At 36.5% G+C, this 7,613-nt stretch overlaps 1 pseudogene; it reads left to right on the plus strand.

Moving 5' to 3' along the window:
* The window catches only part of LOC107694084 (potassium voltage-gated channel subfamily KQT member 1-like), a 24,103-nt pseudogene that overhangs the window by 13,337 nt on the left and 3,153 nt on the right, over positions 1 to 7,613 (plus strand).

Raw genomic sequence — 7,613 nt, forward strand, 5'->3', positions numbered from 1 at the left:
AGAGTGTGTGTGTGTGTGTGTGTGTGTGTGTGTGTGTGTGTGTGTGTGTGTGTGTGTGTGTGTGTGTGTACATGGATGCTTTCCAATGATAAGATTAGAGTGAAGGCTGGTGATTGTTATGTTTCCTGTTTATCTACATTTGATTACACTCAGATTAGCAGAGGGAGGTCAAATAACAAGCTCATTTTCCTACCTTAAACACAAAATCTAAATAAAATGCCACTAAATTTCTATCACCCTTGCAGATTTTATTTATTTATTCATTTTCTTTTTCCAGTTCATATAAGACCTAATTTAGTCAGTAATATGTCCTCATCTCTCTTAAGTATCTCCTTCCCATCTGAATTCTTGCTCTCCTTCCCCAAAATCCAATAAGTTTAGCACAAAAGATGCTGCACGTTGCCCTAAGGAGCGGTCACTGACCTTGGTTCAGGTGTTCTCTCATCTGCTCGCTACTAATGAGGGTTAGATGCAATGTCTGGATGTTCAACACTGCATATAGAGACCAAGAGATCACCTCCTCAGACCAAATGTTGTTGAACACACCCCGTTAGAGTTAATTGGAGGTGGGGAGTTTGAGGCCTGAAGTGTTGATGGTACTAATGGCGTGTTTATTTCCTGTCCCATCATGCACTTCTTTGATCTTTATTTGGTGCAATTATGACAGCCTTTGTCACAAGTATGACATCACTTGTTATTTACATGAACAAGAACGCAAACTAAGATCTTCAGCTTGCCTATAAAATATATGGCAGCTTTTGATTGGCTTGTCTTTTGACCATTAAAAACTGTAAAAAAAAAAAAAGGTTGATTTTTGGTTCATAATAGATTTTATTTGTGATCTGTGCATTAACATGTAAAACCAATGCCTAAAGTTCATCCAAAAATGAAAATTCTGTCAACCTCATGTCTATGGAAGCCTGTTTCTGCTACGTGATTTAAAAATAAAGATTTATAACTCGCAATTGCAAGTTTACTTTTTTTCTCTCTCTCTCAGAATTGCACGTCTATATCTTGCAATTTATTTCTCACTTTGTCTCAAAATTATGACTATTTTCCTCTGAATTGCAAGAAAAAAAAATTGTGAGTTATTGTGAGTAGATATAAACTCAGAATTGTGAGAAAAGCGTCAAAATTCTGGAAAAAAAAAAAAAAAAAAAAACTTTCACTGGACCTCAATTTTTATTGTATGGACAAAAACAGTCAAAATATTTTTTCCAAATTATTCTTTTGTGTTCCACAGCAAAAAGAAATATGATAACACTTTACTTGAAGCCTTTATATATAATGCATTATAAAAGTATAAAAAAAAATAATTATGCCTTGTAATTTACTTTATACATTGTATGATCTCATGAATAATTGTAACCAGTTATAGTGCTTTACAATACTTCATTGTACTTTAAAAAGTACAATGCATTAAAACATGACAACCAATTTCAGATGTTCAATTTCAACAAGGAATCCGCAAATAATGTAATGCATTTACTTTGGTTACAAATATTTATGAAAAAAATATAATGCATTACAACATATATTATGAATACCTTTATAATGCATTATGCATAAAGGCGTCAAGTAAGTCATACAGGATTGGAGCGAAATGAGCCAATGGTGACAGAATTTTCAATTTTTTAGTGAACTATTCCTTTTGGTGTTTTTCTCACAGGAAGCATTGATTATGACTTGCTTGTTGTGGGATTATTGTTTTGTAATCATCACAATGTCAGTACGTTAAGGTACACAATGCACCGTGGATGCTGTCTAGACAAACTCCTCTGCGTGTTTGGGTCATTGGTGGCCCTCCAGTGGATATGCAGTTTCTTTCACATCTGGCTGCTATTGTTTAGCAGGCTCAACAAAAAAAGATTGGGAACGGAAGAGATTTGCAGCCTGCCTTTGGCAGAAAGAAGACCTCATATGATCACCTCCTTTTCTCTTTCTCTCCCTATCTGTCTGTTTGTCTGTCTCTCTCCATCTTTTTCTTTCTTTCTCTCCGTCTCTGTCCCAGTGGGAGTCTTTCTCCCTTTGCGTACGTCTCCACCAGTGTTTGCCATTAGCCAGGCTTTGTGCCAGCACTAGAGGCAGATGGTGACCCTGCTGGGGTCATGAGACCAGCGTTGCTATGCTGGTAACCATGACTGGAGAGAGGAAGTGGCACTGCCTCAGGGACAGATGGGGTGGTTCCCATGTTCTATCTCTAGTGTCCCCCATCTCTCTCTCTCTCTCTCGTCTTTGCATGCTCCATTGGAATGACAAACAGCCAGGGAGGTATGATTCCTGAACTCTGTGCAGACTGCTGGCAGACTCCAACTTGAGCTTATCAATTTGGATTCTGTAGTTTCAAATAATGTTCCACCAAAACGTGATCTTCCTACCATATTGATCTCTGAGATGCATATTACATTGACCAATATACATTTTATTGCAAGAGTCGTTCAGCACTTGACATGATGTAAACCTAAATAGAAGTTATTTCTTAAGGCATTTCCTTTTATATGTATATAAATATGACTTTACACACTACTGTTAAAAAGTTTGGTGTCAGTACTTTTTTATTAGTTATTTTTTATCACTTTTATTCCGCAAGGATGCATTAAATTGATCAAAAGTGACAGTAAAGACTGTTTATTTTGAGCTTTCTATTCATTAATGTTTTTTTTTTTGCTGCAAATCAGCACATTAGAATGATTTCTGAAGGATCACGTGACACAGACGACTGGAATTAATTGCTGCTGAAAATTCAACTTTGCCATCACAGAAATATATATTTTTTAATATTATATTATATTATATTATATTATATTATATTATAAAACAGTTAGGGTTAGGGTTATAAATTGTAATAATAATATATTGTAATAATAATTTCACAATGTTTTTTCATAAATAAATAAGAGCATGAGACTTCTTTCAAAAACATTATAAATAAATAAATGAATAAATAAAATTATCAACCAACCTTTTAATGGGTAGTGCAAGCCTATGTATAAAAGTTTCCACATACCTGACTGAATGTTTCTCATGGTCTCAAAGACCTTTTAGGGTTGTTATATTTAAATGTAATATTTCAATATATATATGCTTGAAAATAGATCAAATATGTTGTGCCAACACTAATTTCTTTACAAAATTACAATTTTAATTTTATTGATTTATTTTTAAGATGGATAAGTTGGACTGGAGAGTGAAGAAAAAAGCAGTAAACAAGTGAAGAGTCAATAATATACAATTGTTAAATCAAAGCCTTGTTATTTACAGCATAATTCCAAACTATTATTTTTGGTGCTAGTTTTGATTACTTAAATTTATCATAATTATAATGTGCTATAGCTGTTTCCAAGCATTTATATATGCATGGAAATAAATCCTAAACTAAGTTATACTAAGTATGCAAAATAGTATCAGATTTTGTTATCCGAAATTTTACATTACCTCCTTTCCTCCACTTTTAATGATAACTTAACAGACATTTGCATTGCTCAAAGCTATGAAGGCTTGCTATTTAACCACTGGCAATATAACCCAGAGGGATGCTGGTTGAAGTCTAGAGTATGGCACCAAAGAGCAGTAAATTGGCAGTTGCCTGGACTCTGGAGCATGGCATATGCCTTATCCCTCATTTCCCTGTAGCCCGCAGCCAGGGAGAAACCAGAAACTGTCAGCCAGCTATGTCCATTAAGTCAATGAGGCTTGATAGCCTGCAGCCAGTCTACTGCTAATGCATTTTCAAGGAACTTGTGAGAGTGCGCTCCATCTTTTTTCAGAGTGACATGCAACAGACACAAGCCTTGGCATGCTAACATGTTACAGGCACGTTTCACATGTAGACTGCCACGTGGGAGCTGACGTGCAAGGGAAAGTGTACCTCTCATACTTCGTCTTTCTTTGAGACAATATCCCATTCCCCTAGATAACCTTGGGTCTCCTGGGAGTCAGTCCCCTCCCCCCACCAAATCTCAGTGCTGTGGTTTTTAAAACCTTTGAAAAGCAGAGAGAGCCTTGTATTTTCTCTTGGACACTGTGTCCTGGTCGTGATCCTTGTGCTCAATGGCCACTTGCAAAAGTCCTGTCCACATAAATAGCATCCGTAGAGGCTTTGGGCTGCACCTGAAGGGCCTGCCGGAGACTGATAGGATTGTTTTGCAAATGATATTGAAAATGTGAAAGGGAATTAATTGTTCTAAGTTAGTTAAGGGTGGCATATGCAACCATAATATCAGATACCACATTTATGACCACAGACAAAAACATCTACATAAAAAATGTAGTTATAATTTCCTAAAATGTTAAAATTCTTTGATAATCTTAGCACTAAAAGGGATAATTCATCCAAAAATGAGCCCTCATGTCGTTCCAAACCTGTATGACTTTATTTCTTCTGTGGAACACAAAAGAGAATATTTTGAAGAATGTCTTTGCCCACACAATGAAAGACAGTGGGGTCCAAAACATCATTGACTCTCATTGTAAGGTCAAAAAACAGCCATTTTTCAAATGACCTTTGTGTTGCACAGTGGAAAAAGAAAGTCATACATGTTTGAAATGACATGAGGGTGAGTAAATGATGACAGAATTTTCATTTTTGGGTGAACTATCCCTGTAAGAATGGGTTTTAACTATCTCTCTAATACTAATCATGACACATAAACACACAGGTTGCGGGATTCCCATCGAGCAGCCATTCGTGTGATCCAGAGGATGTTCTACTTTGTGGCCAAAAAGAAGTTCCAGGTAAGATTTTCTTTTTCTGTTTGAAAGCACAACCAAAATCTAATTAAGTTAGCATGATGTTACAGAGTTAGCATGACATTACAGTGCTAATATGAGCAGAAATACGATTTGCTTCTCTTGGTTGTGGTGTATTATGCGATTTTATATTTGATGATAAAGAAACTTCAGTGGCTTTTAAATTCACATGCTTCCAGTAATTAGCATTCCTTTAATGAATTTCAGTGTAAGTAGTGAATAAGGTGTCTTTTTTGAAACGTATGGAAGGGAAGATCTTGAGTTGGGACTCAGTAACAGCAGATGCTCTGCCTGAGTCCTCAAAAATACAGGTTAATGTCAGAGGATTACCTTAATAGCTATCCTGCACACTTTCTCCTCCTTTATGCAGTTATGCCACACTTGATAACTCGTTACTGCACTTTGTTTGTCTTCTCTCTTTGCCCTCCCATCCTCTCGCCATCCTTTCATTTGACCCACTTGCCTCAGTCATCTCTTAATCCCCTTATTTTCCCCAAGTCCTTCTCCCCTCCTCTCACACACTCTTGTGACACAGAACACACACTTTGGAGTGTCTGTCAGATGCTGCTGGCTAGATTTGCTGTGTCTGATGTCATGACAATGTTTACCCTCCTTTGAACAGCTCTAGCTTCTCCTGAATTGGTTCATTTGTGCCGGAGGTGTGTGAACGTTTGGTTATTTCACTGACGCTAATCAAACATGGGCTTATGTTCTGTAGCAAACGTGAAGCTTCACACATCGTTTCTGTGTTAGTCAGGAAGCTCAAATAAATTGAAATAGCCATAAGCATCATCACCTGTGCTCGATATGCCCTAAAATCAATGATTACGCATTTGATCAGGATGTACGTTTGGTGTCTGCAGATGTGAATCGTTTTCCTCAAAGGTGACAATCAAGAGGAAATATTACCCCTTTGGGCTTGTTTGATTTTGGGCTGGTTGTATCAATTAAAGAGAGTTCACCCTTATGATGATTTGATTCTTTCAGACTTTATTCATCTAAAGGTTCAGTCATATACAGGGCCAACCAGTGGGTTTGTGTGGCCCTAGGCAAGATCATACCCAGATTTTATGTTAAAGGTGTAGAAGTGTATAAGGAAAAAATGTACATTCTACATGCTGTGACTGGTCACATTTTTTATGTATGTATTTATTTATTTATTTTATTTCACTTAAATAGTCCTGCATTGTGACCATTTTAATTATGAAAAGCACAAATGCATTCTCTCGGTTAATATGAGTTCACAGAGTGAGAATGATAAAAAATATTATAAAAATCATAAAAGCTTAATATACTATAAAAATGTATGTTAAATATAAATATGTAAGTTAAATATAAATATAGGTCCCATGCACATAAACAGTATTTCCTTTTAATTTTTGTACACTACCATTCAAAAGTTTGGGGTCAGTAAGATTTTTTTTTTTTTTTTTTATTCAGCAAGGATGCGTTAAATTGATCAAAAAGGTGACCGTAAAGACGTAAATAATAAATACTGTTTTTTTAACATACTATTCATTAAATAATCCTGACAAATGACTTTGTATATATTTTAAATGTGTCATATATATACATATATTGTGTGTGTGTGTGTGTGTATGTGTGTGTGTGTGTGTGTGTGTATTAAATATACATCAATTATTTTATTAAATATTACTGTTTTGTTAGAATTAAAATATTATATTATATTGGCTGGTTTTTTATATGTATGTGTGTTTTCGCAGCAAGCACGTAAGCCGTACGATGTGAGGGACGTCATTGAGCAGTATTCGCAGGGTCATCTCAACCTCATGGTGCGCATCAAGGAGCTACAGAGAAGGTGGGATAAGGACTCACTTTATATCACTTAGCAGCAGTTAAGTGTGTGTTGAGAAAAGTGTTTACTTTAACATGGCTATACATGGATGACATTTTAGAGGTATAAGAGCAATATAAATGACAGTTTCATGACCTTTGGGTAAACAAAGCTGGGAAGTTAAGAGTACATTCATCCCTGTCACTATTCCTCTCACATTTCATCTGCCATTTCTGCACATGAACATTTCACATGCCGCACACTTGGCCCTGACAGACTGGATCAGTCCTTAGGGAAGCTGTCTTTCTTCCAGACAAGTTCAGGTAAAGCTAGGTCATTCTTTACACTCTCTGCTCTCACATTCCTCGACCCCACACCATGTTTTGCTACAGTCTGACCCCTTCGTTGTTCTTAATGTTGCTGTTTATTGTTGTCTTGTAGTCTTAGTGCACATTCGTGGTTATGCAGGGTGTTTATTATGTTTTTCTTGGCACCATTCTTGTCTCCTTTAGAGCGCATAAAAGACAAAGGCATAAACACTATTGGCTCCAGACTCAACAGGATGGAAGAGAAGGTAAGCGCTTGAATATTTGTGCTACAGCCAGAGTAGGATTTAGCTCAACTTAGTGAAAAGGACATTTATAGCATTTTTGTGTTGTTAAAACACAGGGAAAACATGCCTTTACCTTAGTATCGGAAATATGTCTTCAGTTAATACCGCATGCTCTTGAATTTTACTGAGCAATAAGCTCAGAAACCAAGCATTTCCAAGAAGTCTCTCATTAGTATAACAATAACAAGTTCCAGTTCTTTAGTTTATTAGCAAATGCACATAGCACAATTGGTTCAGCAAGGTTCATTCATCAAGTCTTAACCTGGAGGCAGAAGGAACCTCTGTCTTTCTCTGCCTTCGATCAAACATCACTTTTTGAAGACTTCTCAAACAGTCTCTGTGAGTGATGTGTGCTGATAAGGGCGTTAAGACTCTAAAAAGAACAGCTTTCTGGCTTGTGTGTGTGTGTGTGTGTGTGTGTGTGTGTGTGTGTGTGTGTGTGGCGGGGATTCTGGC

This window comes from Sinocyclocheilus anshuiensis, unplaced genomic scaffold, assembly GCF_001515605.1.
Source record: "Sinocyclocheilus anshuiensis isolate Anshui unplaced genomic scaffold, SAMN03320099.WGS_v1.1 scaffold2408, whole genome shotgun sequence".
NCBI classification, from domain to species: domain Eukaryota; kingdom Metazoa; phylum Chordata; class Actinopteri; order Cypriniformes; family Cyprinidae; genus Sinocyclocheilus; species Sinocyclocheilus anshuiensis.